Raw genomic sequence first — 15,859 nt, forward strand, 5'->3', positions numbered from 1 at the left:
TCTTATAGCTGCTATTGCTTTTAGTGAAATAGCAAAGCACTCTGTTATTAAGAGAATCAGCATAGTTCAATTATAAAAACAATCTTAGATTTAAGATTTGTAGAGCCTTAATAGCTAATTTTTTTATTTTTTCTGTTTTTAGTAAAATTCATGGAGGGGTGAATATGTGGCAAATGGAGAATGCATTTGCCACGTATTCCATGTTGCTCATCCATCAGCCATTTGTTTGACCACATCACCTGACCTCTCATTTGCCTTTTATCTTAATGCTATGTATTACACTGGAAAATTGCAAAAACACTTTGTAAAGAAGCAGGAGATGCAAGAATTGTGTGCACATTGGCTTGGAGTTAGTTTCTTTTTTTTTAATTAAGAAAAAGTTATGTACAGTATATTTATTCAAGAAAAGATGAGATTTTATCAATTCTCCGGTTAATTTTTTTTCATTTTTGACCATGTCCTAAGGGGACATGGTCAAAAATGTAAGAGTAAGATATAATAACATAAAGAATTTAAAAAAAAAATTAACTTGGTTCCAAATGCAGGGATCAGCAGCCCTTGGGCTGCTGATCCCTGCATTTGGTGATTGCTGATCCCTAACTTATTTCCAAATGCAGGGATCAGCAGCCCTTGGGCTGCTGATCCCTGCATTTGGAAATAAGTTAGCCAAAATTAGAGGCTCTGAGAATTAATGAAATTAGCTAGTTTTGCTCTTTCTTCAATAATAGTTTTTTTTTTTTTAAAAGGAAATTATGGATAACTTTTTTAAAAAATTATTTTTAATTATAGCACTGTATTAGATAATATCAAAAATTATCTTTAAAAACAAGTCTTATTATCCAAAAAAATAAAAAATTTATTTCTCAACTGTGTTAAGGAAATTTTTCTGACATCTCTATGGAAATTCACCGTTATTTTATTTAGTCTTAAGTTTTTACTCAAAATAGAAAAGAGCCTTAAACAACTTTGTATATTATATTTCTCCAATAAAAAAATAATAACTGATGATGCAAATGGGGGCTTTTTTCCCATACTTGAGGAATATAGAAATTTTTCAATTAATTCGCATAAAATTCACTAGTTTTTCTTTGTTGGTTGATGAAGTATGCCCAGCATGCCTACTTGAAGGTTAAAATGCCAATATGCCTACTGGATTTTGTAAGTAATACCACTTGGCTCTCTGGTGGTGAAAGTTGTAACTGCCTTCTTTTTTTTTTTTTGCTCATTACACATTAATATGTATATGAAAACCATACTTTTTTGATGGCACTTAATTTTTTTAGTTATTAGTTTTTAAATTGGTCAAAAACTTTTTAATGCCCTGCATATTAACCTTTTGGGAATGTTCAGAGAAGTGGCATGGCAGAGATTGGCTATGTTTTAATGCAGGAAAATGTGAGGACTTACCATTGGGGAATAGCAACACCAAAAATAATTCATGCAGTTACTGGAGGAATATCTTATATATTTGACAAGGCTGAATTAATAAAAGTAAATGAAGAAAGATTTTCGGTGCCAAAAAGAATCCATGGTGTCCTGTCAATGATTTATCAAACATTTGCTTATAGAGATGGGGATTACATATCAGACAACTGCATCTGTCATGCAGTTGTCTAAATGTTAGGTGGGTCAGAAAACTGCTAGCTTGGGGGGATTTACAGACTAATAGATTAATGGTAGACACAGGCAGATGTGAAACTGATTCTTGCATTGCTTCTATTGGAATGAGCAGCAGCCTGCAAAGTGAGGTACTGAAGATTTCAAGGGCCGCTGGGAGTCATCATGGAACAAGTTAATACATGGGTTGTGTTAGGATAACTAAGAGTAAGAATAGGTGTATGTATACTTGCATGTACACCAATGCTAGGACTATAGTAAATAAATTTGATGAATTTGAAGTGCTAGTCAAGACATCAAAAGTGGATATTGTTGGGATATCAGAGACTTTGTGCCACAGATATAAGCAGTGCAGAATTGGAATTTGGGGGGTATAATGTATACAGAAAAGATAGACACAATAGGAAGTGAGGAAGGATTATGCTGTTAGTTAAGAAACACATAAAATTTAAGGAAGTGCATTCAATTGACATTGATGGACAATGCAATGTTGAATCATTGTGGTGTGACAAACACTGGGAAATAAAAAAATGAGAGTAGGTGTGTGTTATAGGCCTAATGAATTTGGTGAATATAATGAGCAGTTGTGCAGAGAAATAGTGGGCCAGTAAATCAGAATGTCTTATAATGGGGGGATTTTAACTTTCTAGATATTGACTGGAACTTGTGGCTTGGTCACCCACACACTAGGTGGTAGATGACTTTCATCAACCGGTGAAATACCACCACTTTGCTTATTGGAGGCTTGAAGTGGTGAAACCCATGTTTAGTCTCTAGAGCAAAGTTTCCGGCATCCCCCTCCCCCCCATACTTCTCCTTCAACCCATGCACGGTACTATGTACTATAGGTTTTGATACCTTTCGTGTTTGGGGTTTTCATAAAAAAAAAAAAAAAAAAAAAACTAGTAAGACTTTTGTGGATTTATTGGATGACATGTTTTCTTCAGCAACATGTTCGAGAGGCAACCAGAGGTAGTAATACTCTTGATCTGATTATCAGCAGTGATTCTTCATGCGTTAAGAATCTGCAGTAAAGGACCACTAGGTAGCAGTAATCACAGTGTACTGATGTGGGATTTACTTAATGATGTAACTACCATCAAGGGTAAGGGGAAAGGTTTTTGCTTTTGTAAAGGCGACTACAGCAGTCTCAGAGAGTTTTTAAATTCTATTCAGTGGGATCAACTGATGATCTTACCAACAGTGAATTCTAAATTAGAAGCCTTCAGGGACTTAACCTTGCAGGCTACTAGGCTTTTCTAATACTGTTTAAGGTTTAGAATACTGTTTAAGGTTTAGGCCTAAATGGATATCAGACAGTGGCGTTAGCTACTATGTAGGCAGGCAAGGCAATTACCTCCAGGCCCGGACCCTTTAGGGGACCAGCGTCTTTGGCTGTCTCCTGTTTTTGCAATTTTCATTAATTAAGTAGGGGCCCGAACATGTTCTTTGCCTCTGGGCCCGAAAAGGGGTAGCTATGCTACTGATATCAGATGAATTAATGCGGCTTGTGGCAGATAAGAAAAATGTATGGGATGCATATAAATTATCAGGTGACACAGAAGCCTATGGCAGATATAAGCTAGTCTGTAATCAAGTCCTTAGGCAGGCAGACGCCTCCGTAGCCAGGTGGGAAGGAGCAGCAGTGTGTAGCTCACGCTTCTTGATTAGACCGGGGTTCGAGCCCGTCACCACCAAATACAGAGGATGCAGAAAGGTCAGGGAATGACCACCGCATATCCCGGAGCAATATGGCCTTAGTTGCTAATGCTCCTAAAAACCAAATAACAAATAACAAAACCTTAGGCTGGCAAAGGCATTTATGAGAAAGCTTTGGCAAAGGATGAAAAGAAAAACAGCAGAGAGTTCTTTACTTATGTAAACTCTAGAAGGAAAGGGATGAATCAGATTGGCCCACATAACATAGATGGTTTGACTATTGATGATTATGCTCAGGTAGCTGATAAATGCCATAAGTTTATCAAACTCTAACAGGGAGCTAAGTGTTTGTGAAACTGAGAGCAAAGTGAAGGAGAAATTGTTGAAGTTAAACATAAAAAAGGCACCTGGGGCAGATGGAATCTATCCAGTTATAATGAAAGGGGCAGCAGGGGAAGTAAGCAAACCCTTAGCCATAATTAAGAGAGCATCCTTAGAGTCAGGGGGCTCCCCATGGACTGGAGATGTGCAAATGTACATCTCCAGTTAACAAAGGGGGTTCAAAGAGTGGCACAAATAATTATAGACCTGTTAGTTTAACTTCTGTTCCGGAAAAAATAATGGAGTCACTGGTTAAAGAGGTGATACAGGATCACCTAGACAAGACAGCAGCAATAGTTCAGACACAGCATGGTTTTGTTAAGGGGAAGTCTTGTCTGACCAATTAGATTGGATACTGTGATGTGGTCACAAAGGAACAGAATGCTAAAAATAATTTTGATATCATATACTTGGATTTCAGGAAAGCTTTTGATACTGTTGCACATGGGAAGACTGTTGTACAAATTGGAGCCACATGGCATTAAGGGCAAGTTACTGCAATGGATAATGGGATGGTTGAGTGGGAGATGGCAGTGAGTGGTAATAAATGAACACTGCTCTACGTGGACTAATGTTATTAGCGGAGTCCCCCAGGGTTTGATGCTGGGCCCATTGTTGTTTTATGTATTTATCAATGATATCTATGAAGGTATATCAGGCTTAATGTCCAAATTTGCAGATGATACAAAGGTTGGCAGGGTTGTTAATGACACTAAAGACAGTATGCTACTGCAACAAGATCTAGAAAATTTAAGCAGATGGGCTGAGAAGTGGCAACTGAAGTTTAACATTGACAAATGCAAAGTACTGCATATTGGGTAGCAGTAACTCAAGAGAAACGAATCAACTCTGTGGTACTACATTCAGGGAGGTGGAGAATGAAAAAGACCTGGGGGTAATTGTGCAGTCAGGTATGAAGTTCAATGAGCAGTGCAGATGGGCTGCTAGAGCAGATCATGGAATTTTCCTAGCAGAGACAAGGTGATTATCCCTTTGTATAGGGCAATGGTCAGGCCACACCTTGAGTACTGTACAGGCCTCATTTTGGGAAGGATGTAGAGTTGCTAGAATGAGTACAATGAAGGGCAACAAGATTGGCGAGAGGAACAAAGGGGTGTGCTTATGAAGAAAGGCTTAAGTTCTGCAAGTTGCAGCATCTGGAGACTAGGCACGTGAGAGGTGGTCTGATTGAGGTGTATAAGGCCTTGAATGATTTGAGCAGGCTCAATGCTGACGGGATACTTCCGCTTGCTCAGACTAGGAACCTGAGGGGGCAGGGATTCAAATTGAGGAAAGACAGTTGTAGAATGAATGTGCTCAAGTTTGCCTTTAGCCAACATTTAGTTGATTGCTGGAACAGACTTCCATCTGTTGTTGTGCAAGTTGATGGCGTAAATAAATTTAAGGCTGAACTATACAAATATTTGGAGTGACCGGATGGGTTAAATGGGAAAGGTTTTTTTTTTGGCTGATGCTGTTTAATCTTGTTTTCTTGCATCATATGACTCAACTAATGCTAACTCAGCTGATGTTGAAGATGAATTCAATAGATATTTTGCATTAGTCTTTACTGATGAATGGCTCTTCATGCTGAGAAGAGGCTGTGTGAGTGAGGCCGAGCCACACGAAATTAGTGATTTTGTAACTAGATATGACCATTTATTATAAAATATTTTGAGCATAAAGGAAGTAAGGCTCGCAGAGTTGATAGCATATACCCAATAATTTTGAAGGAAGACATCATTGGAGCATATTGAACCATTGAGGTTAATTATGAGGGCATCTTTGGACTTGGGTGGGGGATTCATTTGGATTGGCGAATTGCCGATGTATCATCAATACATAAAGGCAGTTCTAGGAGTGAAGTTGGTAACACAGACTGGTTAGTCTGCCGTCAGTGGTTCGGTAAATCTTAGAGGCAATGATTAAGAGTGCAATCCAGGGACACTGACAGATAGATATAGCATTCTGAAGGATACAACATGGTTTTGTTAAGGGAAAATCATGTTTAACTAACTTAGTAGGCTATTTTGGGAAGGACAAGCTGGATGTAGATAACAATTTTGACATAGTTTATTTGGATTTTAGCAAAGCTTTAGACTTGGTCCCTCATGAGAGATTACTGTTATAAGCTGGAACTGGTTGGGATTGCTGGATTTTAGCAAAGCTTTAGACTTGGTCCCTCATGAGAGATTACTGTTATAAGCTGGAACTGGTTGGGATTGCTGGATTTTAGCAAAGCTTTAGACTTGGTCCCTCATGAGAGATTACTGTTATAAGCTGGAACTGGTTGGGATTGCTGGGTAGCTGCAAGGCAGAAGGTTGTGATGAATGGATATTCTTCATATTGCTGTAATGTGAGGTCCCCAAAGTATTGGTTTTTGGACCACTGTTGTTTCTCATTTTCATAAATGACATTGACAAAGGATAGAAGGTGTGATGTCAAAGTTTGTGGACAGTGTAAAAATTGGCAGAGTCATTAGTGATCAGTGCCAAGCAGTACTCCTTCACGATGACTTGAATAGACTTCAAAGATGGTCAGAGAAGTGGCAGCTATGTTTTAATGCAGAAAAATGCAAGGTTTTGCACTTGAGGAATAGCAACTCCAAAATAAATTATACATTTGGTGAGTTTGAATTAAAAACAGTGGAGGAAGAAAGGGATCTGGGAGTTTGATTTGGACAGATATGAAGTTTTCTGATTATTCAAAGTGTAAACATGCAGCCAGGAAAGTCCACGGTGTCCTATCAATTTATTGAATGTTATCCTGTAGTGATAGGAAGGTCATAATCCCACTGTATAAGGCAATTGTAAAACCACATTTGAAATACTGTGTTAAAGTATGGAGGCCTCATCTGAAAAAGCTTCTTGAAGGGGTCCAAAGACGTGCAACTCGAATGGGGAGATCAGCAAAAGGATGACCGTACAAAGAAAGACTCTTGATTATGTGGGCTACAGAGCTTGGCAACTGTGTGGTTCAGAGGGGACCTGATTGAGGTTTTTAAGTGTCTGAGAGGGGTTAGTAAATGAATGAAGGGGGAATTTTTGCTGTTGTAGAGAATTCCAGAACTGAAGGTCATAAATTCAAAATACAGGGTTTGGGGTTTAGATTAAATTGTAGGAAGTTTTCTTTTAGTCAGTGAGTCATTGATTGTTGGAACAAGTTGCCCTCACAGGTGGTTGAGGCTGACAGTTTGAATAAATTCAAAGGTCAACTGATGACGATTCTCTTCTATTTCTCTCTCTCTCTCTCTCAGGGTAACTCGGGAAATTTTTTTTTGGCTGGTGCATCGTAAGCCTCAGGCTTACTTGCACCATATAGGTAATAATAATAATACTAGTATATAAGAGGGGAAGCATATAATTTGTATTTTCTTATCTAATTTTTTTTCTTTTCTTCTTTTTTTTTTTTTTTTTTTTTGCCAGTGTAGCAAAAGCTTGTGGTTTCCTTGCAATATATGGCAAATATTGTTACTATACATATTTTTTTCACTTCAAATACCCTCCTTTACAGATTAATATGTATGTGAAAAAACACATTTTTTCTATGGTGATTAATTATTTAACTATTAGTTTTTACAAATGGTCAAAGCCTTTGTAATATCCTGTGTATTAACTAAGCTGGGAAAGGTTCATATAAGGGTCTAAAACTGTAGACTGTCTTTAGTATGTTACCAAACATGCAATAGCTGTAATAACATATTTTACTTGTCTGTAAATGACACCACATGCACAATATTAATGTCATGATGCACCAATTTAAATTGATGTTTGAAGTAACTATTATCCCCCCCCACCTTCCAAGTCTCACATGCAAAAGTTAATGCTAACTGGTTTTCACAAAGTTATAATATTACTTCTTAATTGTAGCTGCCATTTTTATCATTGCTTCAGCTGTGGTAAACATGTCCTTCATTTTTCCCTCTTCCTTTTTCCTCTAGTTATATAGTATTGTTATTTTAAAAAATCCTAGAATAACCTTGCCTTGAGTCAAAATTTGTTCTTCAGCATATCTGCATTAGTATTGTGGCACCTCTGTAGCCAGGTGAGCAGGAGCAGCAGCGTGTAGCACACACTTCTTGAATAGACATGGGTTGAGTCCGTGACCACCAAATATGGAGGATGCGGAAAGATCAGGGAATGACCATCGCATGTCCCCGGAGCAATATGGCCTTAGTTGTTAATGCTCCTAAAAACCAAATAACAACAACAACAGCATTAGTATTGGCAAAATGATGCAAAAAAAAAAAAAAAGAAGAAGAAGAAGAAAAATACAGTCGAACTTGGTTATAACAAGCATGGAAATAACGAGATCACGGCTGTAACAAGCAAAAAGCCATAATACATTTAATTTACACGTATTCCTATACAATCGCTCACTGTTATAACAAATGTACTACACGGATAAACCATATAAATTTTGGTAATTATGCAAACATTCTTAATTGCTTGGGTAATCAAAAAAACTCAATTCTTGGAATAGACGAAAATGAAAAGGGTACTTAGCTTTATGACCACCTGCATCGGATTAGTGGGCGGTTTATGACCTTGTCCTTCCGGGGACAGGGGCTATACAATAGTTCATTGGCATTCCACTTGTTGCATTACCGTATTTACAGATTGTCTTGTATTCACTGAACCATAAATTTATTTTGGGACTTTTAAGAATTTTGGAAATGGGAGTTATAAGAACTTTGTATGCATTTTGGGACTTTTTAGAATGTTGTATGCATTTCGGGAATTTTTAGAACGTTGTATGCATTGCAGGATGTCTAAGAACTTTGTATGCAGATCACTTTATCATCCTTAAAGTAAAATCAGTTAGAAATGAAACCTTCCTTCGGGAACATGTCTACTAACAAAAGAAAGTGTCTCTCGATTCCTGAAAAAGTGAAAATTATTTGTGAGTTAATGTGGTGCAAAAAATGTTGAAGTGCACAAAAAGTTTTCTTTGTCCTCTTCAAGTGTATTGACATTGTGGAAGAATAAAGATGTTTACATATAGGCACTGGAAAAGAACATAACCAAAAAAAAAAAAAAAAAAAAAAATTAGAAAGTGCGAGTTTACAGATGTCAATGAAGCATTACTTCAATGGTTCACCACACAAAGAAGTGCTGGATTTTCAATACAGAGTCCGATCTTGAAGGCTCAAGTGGAAAAATTTGCTAAAACAACTTGGACGCGAGGATTTTGTATGTAACAACAGTTGGCTAGATCGATTTAAAAACTGACATAACATTGTTTATGCAAACATTAGTGGAGAATCTTGATCTGTAGATCCAATAATGGCAGATGAATGGATTGACCATGTTTAGGCAGAAATCAGGATGCACAAATATGACAGGAACTGATAAAAAAAAAAATTGTTTGTTATCGGAAAATCATTAAAACCTCAGTGTTTCAAAAATGTAAGGAAGCATCCTGTGGATTACTCTACAAATAAGAAAGCTTGGATGATTTCAGATATTTTTTGGCAATATTTAGTTTGGAATAAGGAGCTATTCAAAAATAAGAAAAATATTTTGTTGTTAGTTGATAACTGTCCTGCACATCCCCAGATTCAAAATTTGTCCAACATTAAGCTAGTGTTTTGGCCTCCCAGTGCGACATCAATTTTACAACCAATGGACATAGGTGTAATAAACCAGCCACTAATCCGATGCAGGTGGTCAAAAAGTAAGTACCCTTTTCATTTTCGTCTATTCCAAGAATTGAGTTTTTTCGATTACTCAAGCAATTAAGAATGTTTGCATAATTATTATAATTTGTACGGTATATCCATGTAGTACACTCGTTATAACAGCGAGCGATTGTATGGGAATACGTGTAAATTAAAATCATTATGGCTTTTTGTTTGTTACAGCCATGATCTTGTTATTTCCATGCTTGTTATAACCAAGTTCGACTGTATTTTTCTTCTTCTTCATCTTCTTTTTTTTTTTTTTTTTTGGCTGATACTGTGTATGCTTTGCTTCTTTGCATCATTTTGCCAATACTAATGCAGATATGCTGAACAAATTTTGACTCAAAGCAAGGCTATTCTAGGATTTTTCAAAATGACAATGCTATATAACTAGAGGGAAAAATGGACATGTTTACTACAGCTGACAAGCAATGATAAAATGGCAGCTACAATTAAGAAGCTTATCTAACCCTTAAATGCTCATCTAACCCAGTCTCTGCACTTAAAGTACTTTATTGCAATGTCTGGAAACTAATCATCTGCTTAGTTTCTGGACAGTGCATTTTGAGGAATTGCAATATTTTTTTTTTTTCTTTCCTGACATTTAATTTAAGAATAAAATTTAAGAATATTCTCTTGTGATCTCATCTAACCTTGTTATCCTTCTCTGCACTCTTTCCAGTAGGCCTATGTACCTCCTAAAATGAGATTTCCAAACTAGGATACAGTAATCTAGATGTGACCCAACTATTTCTTTATACAATGGGATAATCATCCTTTGTCCCTGCTGGAAAAGTTTCTATATATTATTGATAGAACCCTGTGAGCTGCTCTAGCAGCCTAGCTCCACTGCTCAGAGAACTTATCAGATCATAAAATTACTCCTAGGTCTTTCTAATTGACTTGGGTTTCATGTTATCCAAATATATATATATATATATAAAATATTAAGGATAATAGAAAATGATAGAAAAAGTAAATCAATCAAATAATAATACTTTGAGGGACTTAAGAAAACGCAAAAAAAATTTTATCGCTTTTTAACCACAATTTAGATGACTTCAACTGGGGCCAACCACCCAGACTGAAGGCAAAAAGCGACAAGAGGTTCTCTGTTTCTGTAATGATCAATATATGCTAAGTAATTTAAATCTAAACCAATATAGGCCAAATATAAATCAAATGTAGTAAATAGAAAGTTAAGAAATTTTAGAAATATTAGAATCAAAAGTAAGAAAATATAAATGTAATCATATATTAAAATAAGATTAAATATATAATACACACTACATATTTACCGTATCTAGGACATAATAGTCGTCAAAATAATGTGGTGCCCCCATGTGATGGATACGGTAAAAATAAATATAAATAAATAATTAATCAATTAGCTAATCAAATAGCCAATCAGATTTAAGTTAACGCAAAGATAAACATGCAGATAGTAAGAATAGATAGATATTAGGGCAATCTGAGGACATAGGAGAAACTATTTCTTATCTATACCACTATTTTTTGCGTTTGTGGAGTTCAGGTTCTATTATTCCTACTCCTTTAGTTTTTCTTCTTACTATCTGCATGTTTCTCTTTGCGTTAACTTAAATCTGATTGGCTATTTGATTAGCTAATTGATTAATTATTTATTTATATTTATTCTTACTGTATCCATCGCATAGGGGGGCACCACATATTATTTTGACGACTATTACGTTATGTCCTAGATATGGTAAATATGTAGTGTGTATTATATATTTAATGTATTCTCTGTCGGGTCAAAGATGATTAATATATGCTTACATTTATATTTTACTTATATTTTCTTACTTTTGATTCTAATATTTCTAAAATTTCTTAACTTTCTATTTACTACATTTGATTTATTTACTTTTCTATCATTTTCTATTATCCTTAATATTTATATATATTATGGGTGTATTGCATGATTGCTTGCAACTCATTGACCCATAAATATTAGTTACAGTTGCTGTCATTAGCATTAGCATTAGCATTAGTAGAGGCATTTGATGCAAGAAAGCAAGCTTATGCAGCATCAGCCAAAAAAAAAAAAAAAAAAAAAAAAAAAGTAACATAAATAAATAAAAATAACCACTTCCACTTCACCCCTCTGTTCGTTCGAAATACCTGTCCAGCTGAGCCTTAAACTTATTTAGGCTATCAACTTCCACGACAAGGGATGGAAGTCTGTTCCACCCACCAACCACCCGCTGGCTAAAGGCAAATTTCCGCACATCTATCCTACATCTGTCTTTCCTCAATTTGAATTTATGCCCTCTCAGGTGATTTTTCTGAGCTAGAGGAAGAATCCCATCAGCATTGAGCATGCTCAAACCATTCAAGGCTTTGTACACCTCTATCAGATCACCCCGCTGGTGCCTAGTTTCCAGACACTGTAATTTGCAAAACTTAAGCCTTTCTTCGTAAGAGAACCCCTTTGTCCCATTCACCAATCTAGTTGCCCTTCTCTGTACTCGTTCCAGCAGCTCTACATCCTTCCTGAAATGAGGCCTCCAGGCCTGTATACAGTACTCTAGGTGTGGCCTGACCATTGCCTTATACAAGGGAATAATCACCTCCTTATCCCTGCTAGAAAAATTTCTATATATCATTGACAATACACCATGAGCTACTCTTGCAGCTCGTCTGCACTGCTCAGAGAACTTCATATCTGCCTGCACCACCACCCCCAGGTCCCTTTCATTCTCTACCACTGTCAGTGTAGTACCACAGAGTTGATACGTTGCTCTGGGGTTGCTGTTTCCCATATGTAGTACTTTACATTTGTCAATGTTAAACTTCATTTGCCACCTCGAAGCCCATCTGCTCAACCTTTCCAAATCCTGTTGCAGCAGCATAGTGTCAGTAGTGTCCTTGACAACCCTGCCAACCTTTGTATCGTCTGCAAACTTGGACATTAAGCCTGATATACCATCATCAATATCATTTATAAATACAGAAAACAATAAAGGCCCCAATACTGAACCCTGAGGGACTCCACTAATAACATTAGTCCACGATGAGCAGTGTCCATTGATTACCACTCTCTGTCTTCTCCCCCTCAACCACCCCTTTATCCATAGCAGCAACTTGCCTCCAATGCCACACTGCTCCAATTTGTGCAGCAGTCTTCCATGTGCAACAGTATCAAAAGCCTTTCTAAGATCCAAGTATATAATATCAAAGTTATTCCCTGCATCCAGTTCTTTTGTGACTGCATCATAGTATCCAATCAAATTGGTCAGGCAAGACTTCCCCTTAACAAAACCATGCTGTGTCCTAGCTATAACTGAAGTCTTGTCTAGATGATCCTGCAGTGCTTCTTTCACCAGTGCCTCCATTAATTTTCCGGGAACAGAAGTTAAACTCACAGGTCTATAATTACTTGTGTCAGCCTTTGATCCCCCTTTGTGAATTGGGGTCACATTTGCACATCTCCAGTCAATGGGTACCTCCCCTGAGTCCAAGGAAGCTCTCATAATTATGGCTAAGGGTTTGCTTACCTCCTTTGCTGCCTCCTTTAATATAACTGGATAGATCCCATCCACCCCAGGTGCCTTTCTTGTGTTTATCTTCAACAATTTCTCCTCCACTTTGCTCTCAGTTATTACAAGATTCTCTAGCTTACTGCTAGAGTTGAATACACCTCTGGCATTCCCCTCGCTGAATAACTCCTCATGTGTGAATGTCGATGCAAAATATTCATTTAGTTTGTTAGCTACCCGAGCAGGGTCATCAACAGTTGACCCATCGATCTCAAGTGGACCAATCTGATTCATCCCCTTCCTTCTAGAGTTTACATAAGTAAAGAACTCTTTGCTGTTTTTCTTCGCATCCCTTGCCAAGGATCTCTCGTAATCTGCCTTCGCCTGCCTAACCTCCTTTGTAACTTGGTTACAGATCAACTTGTATCTATCATAGGCATCCGTGTCACGTGTTAATTTGTATGTATCCCATGCATTTTTCTTCTCTGCCATATGCCTCATTAGTTCATCTGACAACCATTTAGGCCTAAACCTTGAACAATATTTCTTAGTTGGTATGTAAAGCCTAGTAGCTTCCACGATAAGTTCTTTGAATGCTTCCCATTTTGAATTTGCTGTTGGCAATATCATCAGTTGATCCCACTGTATAGAATTTAAATACTGTCTCAGTCCATTGTAGTCGCCTTTACGAAAGCAATACCCCTTCCCTTTACCCCTAATGGTAGTTACCTCTTTGAGTAACTCCCACTTCAGCACACTGTGATCACTGCCACCAAGTGGTTCATTTATCTGCAGATTCTGAATGCATGAAGAATCACTACTGATAATCAAATCAAGAGTATTACTCCCTCTAGTTGCCTCCCGAACATGCTGATGTAGAAAACAATCATCCAATAAATCCACAAAAGCCTTGCTACTGTGTGAGTGACCAGCCCCCAAATTCCAGTCAATATCTGGGAAATTAAAATCCCCCATTATAAGACTCTCTGATTTACTGGCCCACTCTATTTCTCCGAACAGTTTCTTATTATACTCATCAGAGTCATTAGGCCTATAGCACACTCCTACTCTCAATTTTGATCTCCCAATGCTTATGTCACACCAAACTGACTCGACACTGCACTGTCCAGCGATGTCGACTGGCTTCACTTCCTTGGATTTTATGTGTTTCTTAATTAATAGCATAACCCCTCCTCCCTTCCTATCCTGTCTATCCTTTCTGTACACATTGTACTCCCCAAATTCCAGTTCTGCATTTCTTATATCTGTGTGACACCACGTCTCTGAAATCCCCACAATATCTGCCTTTGATGTTTTGAGCAATACCTCAAATTCATCAAATTTATTTACTAAACTCCTAGCATTGGTGTACACACAAGTATACATGCACCTGTTCTTTTTCTTAGCTACCCTAACACAACCCATGTGTTTACTTGTACCCCAATGATTCCCAGCAGTCTCTGAAATATCCTGCATCTTATTTTCCAGGCTGCGGCTCATTCCAATAGAAGCAGTGCAAGAATCACTTTCACCTCTGCCAGTGGCTACTGTTAATCTATTAGTCCTTGTATCCCCCCAATCTAGCAGTTTTCCGACCCACCTAACATTGCCTCGATAGCATCAGCAAACATTCTTGCACCCTTTCTATTTAAGTGTATCCCATCCCTGTAGAAGCAGTCTCTCCTGTTAACAAGTACAGACCAGGCTGAAAAAAATTCTACCCCTTGAGCCCTGCACAATCTTTCCAGGGCCGAATTGATTGACAGGGCTCTCATCATATACTCCCTCCTATCGTGTCTGGGCAGAATTGCAGACACTTTCAATTTCAACCCTAATTCACGGCTTTTTTTCATCAGTGACCTGTACTTGTCAAGTAATTCCGCCGGTCTCCTACTCTTAATGTCATTAGTGCCAACGTGTACAACTATATCACCTTTTGTGCCCTTAAAAGATGATATCCGCTCTACAACGTCATCAACTTTTGCCCCTGGCAGACATACCCTGGTCCTATTCCACCTATCCTTTTTACAAAGCATGTTTCCCGTTTCCCTGACAATAGAGTCACCAACAACTACTAGTTCCTTTGGGACCAGCGCATTCTGCCTTGGGGGTTGCCGCTGTGTTCCGCGATGACCAAGTGCAAGCTCTGGCATTGGTGTGGGCAGCTGAGAGCTTGATGGGCCCCTCACTTGTAATCCTTCGAGGGCATCCACCCTATCCTTCAAGCTCTCATATAGGCCCATAACAACGCTGAGTTGTCGCCTTATCTCCTTACACTCCTTGCATCGCACACACACAAAGACATCCCCCATGGCAGTATCATGTCCCATACTTGACTGCTCCGCAAACATCAAGCAAATAGTGCATCTTACAAGGCTGTGATTCAGAGGACAACTGCCCCCCTCAGTTCTCCCCTGGGCCACAGCATTCCCATTAGCTTGAGCCCTTTGCTTTGCTGCTCTGGTTTGAGTCATGATTTAGATTTACTTTCAATAAAATTTCAATTTCTGTACAAAATTAAATCCTAAACTTGTATCCAAACACAGTTATAACGCTATATTTATGTTTCAGTAACGAGTGTTATCTACGGAATATTTACGTTTCAGTAACGAGTGTTATCTACGAAATATTTACGTTTCAGTAACGAGTGTTATCTGCGAAATCCCTTTATATAACTTTCGTATCAAGTTATGTATTAATTATTTGTTTTTACTAATTATTTATGTTACGTAACCTAAGTGGTTATATGTATAATTAATTATGTTAAATAAAATTAATTATATTACGTTTGTAATCTAAGTCGTTATATGTATTTATTTAAACGTACAATTTAACTGCTAACGAAGTTCAACTAACGCTATCTAGTACGGTATATCGTATCACAAAGGCGGGAAAATTACGAACGGTTAGCGGAGTTGAAACAGGTGGAAACCTTTACCGATACTTTTATGCAATTACAAGGCCGAGTAAAGAATAAATACACCAAATTAATCAGAAAATCACAAAATAATGTTATAC

The 15,859-nt window shown here is 37.6% G+C and overlaps 1 protein-coding gene across 1 annotated transcript in view; it reads left to right on the forward strand.

The window, feature by feature from the left end:
- Positions 1-15,859, forward strand: part of LOC150087585 (dystrobrevin beta-like) — a 152,181-nt gene that overhangs the window by 110,097 nt on the left and 26,225 nt on the right. The gene's annotated exons all lie outside the window — the stretch shown is intronic.

This window comes from Mastigoproctus giganteus, chromosome 4, assembly GCF_048544385.1.
Source record: "Mastigoproctus giganteus isolate SK-2022 chromosome 4, ASM4854438v1, whole genome shotgun sequence".
Classification (NCBI taxonomy): domain Eukaryota; kingdom Metazoa; phylum Arthropoda; class Arachnida; order Uropygi; family Thelyphonidae; genus Mastigoproctus; species Mastigoproctus giganteus.